Genomic DNA, 12,345 nt, shown 5'->3' on the forward strand with positions numbered 1-12,345 from the left:
GAGGTCTTTTGGTAGGGAGGACAGGAGCCACGGGGAGGTCAATATGGGAATGGATCCATCCTCAATCTCCATCTCCACCCACTGCTTGTGTGGGCCATTACAATGCCAATCAACGACTCTCGCTAGCAGAGTCGCTCTGTAGTATTGTCTCAGATCTGGGAGACCCAGACCCCCCTTGTCCTTTGGTCTGGCAAGCAATTGCAAACGAGCTCTGGGCGGTTTGCGCGCCCAAATAAAGTCCCGGAGCAGCACCTGCAGTTGTCTGAAAACAATTGGGGGTAACCGGATCGGTAATGTCTGGAACAAGTATAAGATCCACGGGAGGGCCATCATTTTGAATGCATTACAGCGCCCGAACCAGGTCAGTGTTAAAGCATGCCAGTTTCCCAAATCAGATTTCAGTCTATTCAGCAGAGGGACAAAATTAAGCGGGTACAATTGCGCCAAATCCTCTGCGATGTCAACGCCCAGGTAACGTATAGATTTTTCAGCTCAGTAGAATGGAATAGCGGAGCGTAGCCTCTTGGCCTCAACATCCGGGACCGATATATTCAATACAGCCGACTTGGCGCAATTGATTTTATAGTTTGATAGGCTGCCGTATCGCCGGAGAGCCGCCAGTATATTGGGAAGCGAAATGTGTGGATTGGAGACGAAAAAAATTAGATCGTCAGCGTACGCCGCAATTTTATTGTGTGCCGAGGGTTTGGATATGCCAGTAATATTCGGGTCATTCCGAACATGACACATAAGTGGTTCCAGTGTCAGAATAACAATTAGGGGAGATAGAGGGCACCCCTGCCTCGTCCCATTAGTGATGGGGAAAGAGTCCGAGCACCACTCGTTCACCCGTACCGCTGCCGACGGCGTGGAGTAAAGCGACATTACCCAGCTCATCATGTTGGGGCCAAGACCTATATGTTCCAGGGTGGCCTGCATAAAGTGCCAGGCCACCCTGTCAAAGGACTTCTCGGCGTCCGTTGACAACATAAGCAAGGGCCTTCCCTGTACATGCGCCGCATGGATTAAATTGAGGACTCGGGCCGTATTGTCTCTAGCTTCTGACTTATTTTTCAATTTTTTGCTTGTTTCCCAAGGTGACCATCTTGGCGTTTGTCAAGGGGGTTGAAAGTGCCTGAAGAGATTGCCTACGGGCACATAACCCTGAAAGCACCCGATCTCGTTTGATGTTGGAGGCTAAGAAGAGTCGGGCCTTGTTAGTACCTGGATGGGAGACCGCCTGGGAATACCAGGTGTCGTAGACTTCTTTTTATGTTGTTGGTGTTGACCTGTCTGAAGAGATTGCCTATGGCCACATCACTCTGAAAGCACCCAATCTCGTCTGATCTTGGAGGCTAAGAAGAGTCGGGCCTGGTTAGTACCTGGATGGTAGGCCACCTGAGAATACCAGTTATTGTAGGCTTCTTTTTATGTTGTTGGCATTGATTCGTTTTTTTTTTTGCTTGTTTCCCAAGGTGACCATCTTGGCATTTGTCAAGAGGGTTGAGAGTGCCCAAAGAGATCGCTTACAGCAGCATCACCCTGAAAGAGCCCTATCTCTTCTCTTCTCTGAGGCTAAGAAGGGTTGGGCCTAGTTAGTACCTGGATGGGAGATGGCATTGGAATACCAGGTGCCGTATTTTTCTTTTTATGTTGACATTGTCCTGTATTTTTTTCGCTTGTATCTCAAGGTGACTATCTTGGCATTTGTCAAGAGGGTTGAGAGTGCCCAAAGAGATTGCCTATGGGCACATAACCCTGAAAGCGCCCGATTGCCTCTGATCTCAGAGGCTAAACAGGGTTGGGCCTTGCTAGTACCTGGATTGGAGACCACCTGGGAATACTAGGTGCTGTAGGCTTCTTTTTATGTTGTTGTCCTTCACCTGTTTTTTTTTCACTTTTTTCCCAAGGTGACCATCTTGGCGTTTGTCAGGAGGGTTGAGAGTGCCGGAAGAGGTCACCTACGGCCCCATCAACCTGAAAGCGCCCAATCTCGTCTGATCTCGGAGGCTAAACAGTGTCGGGCCTGGTTAGTACCTGGATGGTAGGCCACCTGAGAATACCAGTTATTGTAGGCTTCTTTTTATGTTGTTGGCATTGATTCGTTTTTTTTTTTGCTTGTTTCCCAAGGTGACCATCTTGGCATTTGTCAAGAGGGTTGAGAGTGCCCAAAGAGATCGCTTACAGCAGCATCACCCTGAAAGAGCCCTATCTCTTCTCTTCTCTGAGGCTAAGAAGGGTTGGGCCTAGTTAGTACCTGGATGGGAGATGGCATTGGAATACCAGGTGCCGTATTCTTCTTTTTATGTTGACATTGTCCTGTATTTTTTTCGCTTGTATCTCAAGGTGACTATCTTGGCATTTGTCAAGAGGGTTGAGAGTGCCCAAAGAGATTGCCTATGGGCACATAACCCTGAAAGCGCCCGATTGCCTCTGATCTCAGAGGCTAAACAGGGTTGGGCCTTGCTAGTACCTGGATTGGAGACCACCTGGGAATACTAGGTGCTGTAGGCTTCTTTTTATGTTGTTGTCCTTCACCTGTTTTTTTTCACTTTTTTCCCAAGGTGACCATCTTGGCGTTTGTCAGGAGGGTTGAGAGTGCCGGAAGAGATCACCTACGGCCCCATCAACCTGAAAGCGCCCAATCTCGTCTGATCTCGGAGGCTAAACAGTGTCGGGCCTGGTTAGTACCTGGATGGGAGATCGCCTGGGAATTCCAGGTGCCATAGGCTTCTTTTTATGTTGTTGGCTTTGACCTGTTTTTTTCGCTTGTTTCTCAAGGCGACCATCTTGGCGTTTGTCAAGAGGGTTGGGCGTGTCTTGAAGAGAACGCTTACGGCCACATCAACCTCAAAGCACCCGATCTCATCTGATTTCAGAGGCTAAGCAGCGTCAGGCCTGGTTAGTACCTGGAGGGGAGACTGTCTGGGAAGACCAGGTGCCATAGAAGGATCTGGCCTGGTTAGTTTGGGAGATCGCCTGGGAATACCGGATGCCGTAGGCTTCTTTTTATGTCGTTGGCTTTGACCTGTTTTTTTTTTAGCTTGTTTCCCAAGATGACCATCTTGGCATTTGTCAAGAGGGTTGAGAGTGCCCAAAGAGATTGCCTATGGGCACATAAGCCTGAAAGCACCCGATCTCCTCTGATCTCAGAGGCTAAACAGGGTCGGGCCTTGCTAGTACCTGGATTGGAGACCACCTGGGAATACTAGGTGCTGTAGGCTTCTTTTTATGTTGTTGGCGTTGACTTTTTTTTTTTTTTTTGTTTGTTTACCAAGGTGACCATCTTGGTGTTGGTCAAGAGGGTTGAGAGTGCCTGAAGAGCTTGCCTATGGCCACATAACCCTGAAAGCACCAGATCTCGTCTGATCTCAGAGACTAAACAGGGTCGGGCCTTGTTAATACCTGGATGGGAGACCACCAGGGAATACTAGGTGCTGTAGACTTCTTCTTATGTTGTTGGCGTTGACTTGTTTTTTTTGTTTGTTTCCCAAAGTGACCAACTTGGCATTAGTCAAGAGGGTTGAGAGTGCCTGAAGAAATCTCCCAGGCCACATCACCCTGAAAGAGCCCAATCTCATCTGATCTCAGAGGCTAAGCTGGGTTGGGACCAGTTTAGTACCTGAATGGGAGACCGCCTGGGATTTCCAGATGCCGTAGGCTTCTTTTTATGTTGTTGCCGTTGACCTATTTTTTTCCGCTTGTTCCCAAGGTGACCATCTTGGCGTTTGTCAAGAGAGTTGAGAGTACCTGAAGATATTGGCTACGGCCACATCACCCTGAATCTGTTCAATCTCGTCTGATCTTGGAGGCTAGGCAGGGTCGGGCCTGGTTAATTCCTGGATGGGACACCGCCTGGGAATACCAGGTGTCGTAGGCGTCTGTTTTTTTTCAAATATAATTTTTTCTCCAAACAGGGGAAGACGGTCCCCCGAGTACATAATGCAAGAGAGAAATACAGAGCAAAAAGCAGCTGAACAGTGAGTCTGCCTTCCATCAATCACAATGATTCGAGGCACGGATAAAGTACTGTACCAAGATCCAGGGTCACACAAACCCCAGGTCCCTCCGGCATAATCCATCCAGAGGGGGGTGTGGGGCCGTCATTCCCAATTTTCCACTTTTTCCAAAAGAGAGAGGGGGTGGAGGGGGTGAGAGATAGGGGAGGAAGGCAGAAAAGAGAAGGGGTGAAAGATCAGGAAAGGAGAAGAGGGGACAAGACACGATGGCAGCCACTGTCCAAGGGGCCAGTCAAGGAAAGCTCAGAGCACTAAGGCGATAGCAGGCGACATCCTTCCAGCGAGAATATAAAGGTATTCCAGATGTCCCAGCTTTGTTTAAAAAATTCTTGTTTACCTTGTGATGTGAGGATCAAGTCCTCCATTTTTTTTTAATGTCCTCTATTTTCCTAAGCCAGTGAGTAATGAAAGGGGAGGAACATTTTTTCCAATAGAGAGGGATGCAGGATTTCGCCGCATTTATCACACGCCGTAAAATAGATTTTTTTGTACTTCTTAATGGGAATCTGTGAATAGTGCAAGAGAAAGAATGCAGCCTCTTCCTGGATGGAGAAGTCTGTGAATTTTTGTGTTATGCATCGGATCTCTGTCCAGAAGTCCACCAAGCTGGGGCAGGACCAAAAAATGTGGAGCAACGTGCCCTCTTCTTCTCCACACCTCCAACATATGTTCGAGGAAGAGGGGACACATTTCTGCAGCTTTGATGGTGTCAAATACCCCCTGGTGAGAAGTTTAAAATTAGTCTCCTGTATCTTCGTGCACAGCGAGGTTTTGAGATCCAAAGTGATAGTGCGTTGTTTCTGTGCTGGGGAAAACGAGCAATTAAGGTCCTTTTCCCAGTTGGACAGACAGGTTAAGTGTGGGTAATCTGTTCGAGAGAGAATGTGGGCCAAAGGGCCTTCACTTCTACATAGCGTCTTAAACTCCGTCTGAGGACGGGCGAACGTTTGAGGATTGGGGATGGAATGGAGAAAATGATGTCGTTGCGCCGCTCTCCAAAAAGGCAGTTGTAAAAGCCCTGTCAGATCTGTTAGGGTTGAGAAAGAAGGCCATTTTCCATCAATGATGAATTTAGACGCATTGTCTAGGTTGGAATTTCTAAGTGGGTCCCCGGTTCAAAGTTCGGATGGTCACGTATGGGAAATAGGGAGGAAGACAAAGACGTGAGTGTGTTTTGGGTAGCGATCAGGTGACTGACTTTCAACTAAGCCCCTATAGTGGGATGTGACGTCAATTCTGTGGGTAAATCCTTATAGCACCACATGGCGCTTCTTAGCGGAATTTGGGAGTGAGCTTAGAAAGTTTGTTTCGATTCCAGTCCAATACACGCCCCAGATGGGAGGCCAGGTAGTAGCGTCGCAAGTCAGGGAGAACCAACCCTCCCTGTTGTTTAGACAATGTCAGCTGTGACCGCTTAAATCTGGGATTTTTGTGGGCCCAGTTAAATTGAGTGAGCAAGGATTGAGCTTGCTTAAAAAACGGGATTGGAATCTGGATCGGGAGAGCTTGGAAAAGATAGGTAAATTTAGGGAGTATGTTCATTTTAATGAGATTGCATCTCCTGAAACAGGAATGGAGGCCAGAATGCCACCCGTGAAGCAAACTGCGAATCTTAGTGACAAGGGGTGGGGGGAAGTTCAACATAAACGTACGTGCGATGTCCGGTGGAATGTAAGTACCTAAGTACTTAAGGGCTGTATGGGTCCATATAAATCGAAAATTGGACTGCAAGTCTATTAACATTTGCGGGGGGACTGCAACCCCCATGGCCTCTGATTTCAAGAAGTATCCCGTATACTCAATGGTACCCATTTGGAGTCCCGTTATGTCTGAGTTTTGTCAAATTGTGGAGAGAAAGGGTTCCAATGACAGGGGCGACAGTCTGCAACCCTGTCTGGTCCCATTCCCGATGTCAAGGGGAGATGAGAGCACCCCATTCGCTTTGACTTGAGCTGAAGGGCGTGAGTATATCTTACTTATCCATGCCAGCATCCGTTCACTCAGACTTATATGGCGAAGGACCGAGAACATGAATGTCCATTTGACCCGATCAAAAGCCTTCTCGGCATCAGTACTCACAAAAAGACAAGGGGTCCCAGATGACTTTATGCTTTATGGACCAGGGTAAGCACCTTAATGGTGTTGTCCCTATCTTCCCTGGTGGGAATAAAACCTAACTGGTCAATATGTATAAGGGACTGCAAGTGATGTGCCAATCACGTGGAGAGGATTTTAGAGAATAGTTTTAGGACCGAATTTAGGAGGTAAATGGGTCTGTAGCTCCCACATAGGCCCGGGTCTTTGCCCTCCTTAGGTATCAACGAGATGTGGGCTCCAAGGGTATCCTCAGGAAAATCCCCATTCGAGCTCAGAGTATTAAATAAATTCACCAAGCGCGGGCCGAGAATAGGGAAGAAGGTCTTATAGATTTGTGCGGTATATCCATCAGGGCCCGGAGCCTTACCCACCTTCGGAGGTGCCACGGCCGTCTGGACTTCTTCCAGTGTGATCGGGTCCTCCAAGTACTCCCGTGATTCCGATGAGAGGGTTGGTAAACCAGAAACGGTTACATATCTGTTTATATTGTCCTGTCCAGACCCTGAATCGGGCAGGTTGTAGAGATCAGAGTAACATTTTTCAAAGTCTTCGGCTATTTGGGTTGGGGTAGAGGCCCTCTGGCCATTCTCATCTATCAACTGTGGTATGTAAGAGGCAGATTTCAACTCCTTTACCGACCTGGCTAAGATTTTTCCGCATTCGTCCCCTGACTCCTATGTCAGTTTACGACAAAACTGGAGTGCCGCTTTCGCTTTATAATGGAGTAGGTCAGCAATCTGGGTACGGAGTGTCCCCAATTCAATCTCTAAGGTCCGTGAGGGGGCATGTTTATGTTTCGCTTCCACAGAGGCAAGTTCACGAAACAGATTAGCAAGCTGTTCCTTCCGTGTTCGTTTGATGCGCGCCCCATGCCTGATAAGTACCCTGCGAAGTACTGACTTGTGAGCCTCCCAAATTATCCCCGGGTCGCAGTCCTGCATTTAGTTTTCTTGGAAATAAAGGTCAAATTCCCTGGTCACATCTGCTAAAACTTCCGGTATCTGGAGGAGGCTCTCATTAAGGCGCCAGAATAGAGACCTAGGTGAGGGGTTCCTAGAGAGGGTGTAGGTAAGGGCTACAGGAGCGTGGTTGGACCAAGTAATATGGCCGATGGAGGAAGAGCTCACCAAGTGCAGTTGGTCATGTGGAATCAAGAAGAAGTCTATCCTCAAGTATGATTTGTGAGGGGAAGAGCAAAAAGAGTAGTATAGAAGACTACAGCATACAGAAGAAAGGCTAGTGAATACAGAATACAGACTCGTGTATGTAGATAGGCTTGAGTATACAGAGATGCTAGAGTAAACAGTGAGGCTGGGGTACACAGAGAGGCTAGTTTAAAGAGAAGCTAGTATATACAAAGATGTTAGTGTATATAGAGAGTTTAGTGTATAGAGAGAGTCGAGTGTATACAGATAGGACAGAGCATATAGAGAGACTAGTGTATACAGAAGACAGGCTTGGGTATATATCCAAGCTGACAGTGTATACAGAAGACTGGGTAGTGTATACAGAGATTCTAGTGGGTACAGAAGACAGGCTGGTGTATTCTAGCTAGTTTTTACATTCTAGTGTATACAGAAGACAGGCTGTGGTATACAGAGGGTTTAGTGTATTACAGAGATGCAAGGGTGTACAGAGAAGCTAGTATATACAGAAGACTACAGAATACAGAAGAAAGGCTAGTGAATACAAAATAAAGGCTGGCTTCTACGGAGTGGCTAGTATGCAGAACACTATCTAGGGTATATAGAGAGGCTAGATTATACAGAGAGGCTAGTGTATAGAGTGAAGCTATTGTATATAGAAGCCTGGTTAGTGTATACAGAGAAGCTAGTGTGTACAATAAAGAGAGACACGTTTTTACAGAAGACAGTTTGGGGTATACAGAGATGCTAGTTTATACAGAGAGACTAATGTATACAGAAGACAGGCTAGGGCATACAGAAGACAGAAGACGGGCTAGTGTATTCAGAACATAGGCTAGTGTATATCGAAGACAGGCTATTGTAAACATGCTGGTGTATATAGAGAGGCTATAGAGAGGCTAGTGAATTTAGAGGGTAGGCTAAGTGATAACAGAAGACAATCTGGGCTATACAGAGACATTTCATCATTTCATCTAGCGCACATCTCTAATGGAGTTTGTCTCATTGCCATGTTATGCCTTTTCATTCTTATTAGAAATAGAGAGTACTATCTCAAAATCCGGTTAAATCTATTCACTTCGATTTCTACCGCTAATTGTACCGTAATGCAAAATGTTCACAAAACCATCTATTTGCTACCAGAGATGCTGCACATACTAAGAGTAATGTAACTATCGCTCGCTAACGATGTAAACAGTTTTATTGCTTTTCTGACATTAACCGAGTATCTCTGACATTAACTGAGTATCTCTCTGCACTATGATCATAATAATAATAATAGGATTGTGTAATGCAAAGATTAACTAGTCTAATATAAGCTTTCTCATTGGTACCGGCATATCCTTTAAATTTAGACTAACGCAACTATTCTCGGCCATTTTCAAGCTAAGCTTTCAATCTCTTACCTTTGAACAGCGATACTTCCTCCCTACAATATTAAGCCTAATGTCCTATTGGTCGTCTATATTATACAACTCTCTGAAAAGCCTATATGTAGAGAATAAAACTAGTCTTGCATCTTAATAAAACAGTTTTATTGCTCAACCAGTATCAGCTGTCATGACAAATAAACGTTTCCACTGTACTATCTCTAAATCATTGTAAACCTAACCATAGTTATAATGTCTACAGCTAATTTTACGTTAAAGCAAAATTCACACAAAACCATCTTTTTAAAACCTTTACACATTAAGAGTAATGCAACCATCGCTCGCTACCTCTATGCAATAGGATTCTCTTTCCAGTGGAAACGGAAAACAGTCAGTGTAAGCCGTCTTCGTGCGTAACAAAATTAATGGAACGATTTACACGTTGGAATTTGCAAGCTACGTCAATTTACTCTTAAATAATGTACCTTTGAAACTATCCCTTGACTTTGCAACTATCCCTAGATCCCTTTTGTGTAAACACTATATCTCGACCTATATATACTGCCTCAATATTTTCCTAATTTGTTTTGCTATACTTATTATTATTATTTTATAGTGATTACTATCTCTAAATCATTGTAATAAGTTATAATGTCTACAGCTAATTTTACGTTAAAGCAAAAGTCACACAAAACCATCTTTTTAAAACCTTTTACACACTGCACATTAAGAGTAAACCAACCATCTCTCGCTACCTCTATGCAATAGGATTCTCTTTCTGACTCTATTTTGTGTATTACTTCTTCTCTACATTAACTGTCACACTGATAACCATTTGTAACATATAACACTTGCAACACATTTTTTAACAGCAGCAAAAAGTGAGAAAAGCATTGGGCCGGTTTACTTGATTGAGAAGTGGTTGCAGTAGCAAAGCATAGCAATACAGTTTGATTACATTAATAACACATAATGCAACTATTTTACATTCACCTCATGCATACATCCTAATCTAAGCTGTCTATCACTATTAATGTTCATGGTTACTGATACATTATGCCAATAACCAGTGGAAACGGAAAACAGTCAGTGTAAGCCGTCTTCATGCGTAACAAAATTAATGGAACGTTGGAATTTTCAAGCTAAGTCAATTTACTCTTAAATACCCTTTAGCTGCTTAGCTCACACTTTGCTGTATGTAGCCGCGTTTACATGTAAGTAACCAGTGGGGATTGACATTTCATGTAATGCAATTTGTCTCTTTGCCATGTCATACTTTGCCATTTATTATACTTTCTCATCCGATAGAAACCTAGTCGTTGCTGATATTTCATGATTACAGCAATCATTTCATCTAATTGCTATTCCGACATTCTGCCTTGGTATTACTTTGCAACGCTCTATTGAACAATGTAAAGGTAAGCTAGATATTTTGTGTATTTCCACTTAAACTCGACCTGTATATACTGTCTCTATATGATCCTTTCTAATTTTGCTAAATTCGATTATGGAGTTTGCTATGTCTAAATCCAGGTTACCTTCTCACCTTTATTACGTATACTGCTAATTTTAGGATAATGCAAAACCATCTTATTGCTTTTATACACGCTGCACATGTTAAGAGTAATACAATGCTACCGATGTGAACAGTTTAATTGCTCTTCTCACATTTAGCTGGTATCTCTCTGCTATAGGAAACTGAATTTGTACTACAACGATCACTCATCTAATATCAGTCCACTCTGCTACCGGGATAACTTTTACATTTAGAGTAATGAAATGATTTCTCAGTCATTTTGGAGCTACTGCAACTAACGCTTCCGATCTCATTTCGACTGCAATACTTAATCTCTGCTATTGCAGACTATTTAGCTGAATATTTAGCTGCTTTGCTGTACGTAGCCGTGGGGATTGGCATTTCATCTCTAATTCATATTCACATTTCTAATGCAGTTTGTCTTTTTGACATGTCATCCTCTGCCAGTTATTATCCTTTCTCATCCTTATGCTATATTTGAGGTATATTCACTACATGATTACATGATACATGACACGTAATGAACCTGATTGATAAAAACCTACACACGTCGTTGCTGTTATTTCGTGTATTTCCACTTAAACCCGACCTGTATATAATGTCTCAATATTAATTTTAGAGTTATTTTGCTATATTTATTATTAGAATAAACAGATTACTATCTCTAAACCCTGGTAAACCAGCTCACACTTAACCATCTTTTTTCTACCTTACACGCAGCACATATTAACATTTAGCCGGTATCTCTCTGCAATAGTAAATGAAATGTGTAGATCACTCATCTAATATCGTCTTTTCAGTGCTACCGGAACAACTTTTAAATTTAGAGTAATGCAACGATTTCTCAGTTTTATGAAGCTACTGCAACTAACGCTTTGGATCTCTTTCCTGATAAATTACGCTGTGCAATATTAAGCCATGTAAATTGTCCTATTGGTCTGCTAACAATGCTATGTATAATAATACAAATATTTCAAAAGCAATATCGTCTCACTGCAATACTTACACTATGCGTAATAAATAGGAATAATGCGAATAATACTAATAATAAAGTCGTCTAAAACTCGGCTATAAGTAGAGAATAAAACTATCTTACATCAAAATAAACCATGTACTGCCAAACCAATAACGGTCAATGACTTAACAAAATAAACTTAGCACTCTTTTGCTCTATTTTGTATACTTGTAGTTCTCCACATTAACTGTCACATTGATTTCACCACTGACAACACACCACTTTTTAACAGCACCAAAATATGAAAAAAACACTTTACATGTTTCAGAAGTAGTTGCATTAGCAAAAAATAAAGTCCTGTCTTCTTTACACCCTAGCTTTTCGTTATACATTAATCTCTCTGTGTGCACCAGCCACTCTGTATAGACTAGCCTCTCTGTCTTCTGTATACACGTGCCCGTAATCTATATACACTAGCCTGCCTTCTTTTTACAATAGTCTCGGTGTCCCAGCCTCTCTGCATACACTAGCCTCACTGAATTCCCCAGACTGTCTTCTGTATACACAAGCCTATCTGTAAAAAAAAAAAAGCCGGTCTTCTGCATACTCCAGCCTCTCTGTGTAACACAGTCTCTCTCTGGATTCCCTAGCCTCCATCTCTGCATACCCAGGACCTTCCTCTGTATAATCTAGCCTATCTGTATACACAAATATACAAATTAGCCTCTCTGTAGCCGGTCTTCTGTATACACGAGCCTCACTGTCTACTCTTGGTTGTCTTTTGTATAGCATCTCTTTATACATTAGCTCTCTGTATAGCCAAGCCTCTCTGTATACACTAGTCCACCGGTATACACTAGCAAGTCTGCATACACTAGCCTCTCCTTGTAACCCAACTTCTCTCTCTGTATACCTTAGCCTCCATCTCTGCATACCCAGGACCTTCTTCTGTATAATCTAGCCTATCTGTATACACTAGCCTGTCTTTTGTACACATTTGCCTCTCTGTATAAACTAACCGGTCTTCTGTATATACTAGTCCGCCTGTATACACTAGCAGGTATGCATACTCTAGCCTCTCTCTCTGTATACCCTAGCCTCCATCTCTGCATACCCAGGACGTTCTTCTGTATAATCTAGCCTATCTGTATACACTAGCCTGTCTTTTGTACACATTAGCCTCTCTGTATAAACTAGCCGGTCCTCTGTATACACTAGTCCG

The 12,345-nt window shown here is 43.5% G+C and overlaps 4 pseudogenes; all 4 read left to right on the top strand.

The window, feature by feature from the left end:
* The first annotated feature begins 1,304 nt into the window (after positions 1-1,304).
* Positions 1,305-1,423, top strand: LOC143931210 (5S ribosomal RNA; annotated as a pseudogene).
* A 1,190-nt stretch (positions 1,424-2,613) lies between these two features.
* On the top strand, positions 2,614-2,732 carry LOC143931449 (5S ribosomal RNA; annotated as a pseudogene).
* A 373-nt stretch (positions 2,733-3,105) lies between these two features.
* Positions 3,106-3,224, top strand: LOC143932177 (5S ribosomal RNA; annotated as a pseudogene).
* Positions 3,225-3,327: 103 nt separating this feature from the next.
* On the top strand, positions 3,328-3,446 carry LOC143931701 (5S ribosomal RNA; annotated as a pseudogene).
* The last annotated feature ends 8,899 nt before the right edge of the window (positions 3,447-12,345 follow it).

This window comes from Lithobates pipiens, unplaced genomic scaffold (genome assembly GCF_037356315.1).
Source record: "Lithobates pipiens isolate NorthernLeopardFrog02 unplaced genomic scaffold, aLitPip1_a1.2 Scaffold_25, whole genome shotgun sequence".
In the NCBI taxonomy this organism is placed as follows: Eukaryota; Metazoa; Chordata; class Amphibia; order Anura; family Ranidae; genus Lithobates; species Lithobates pipiens.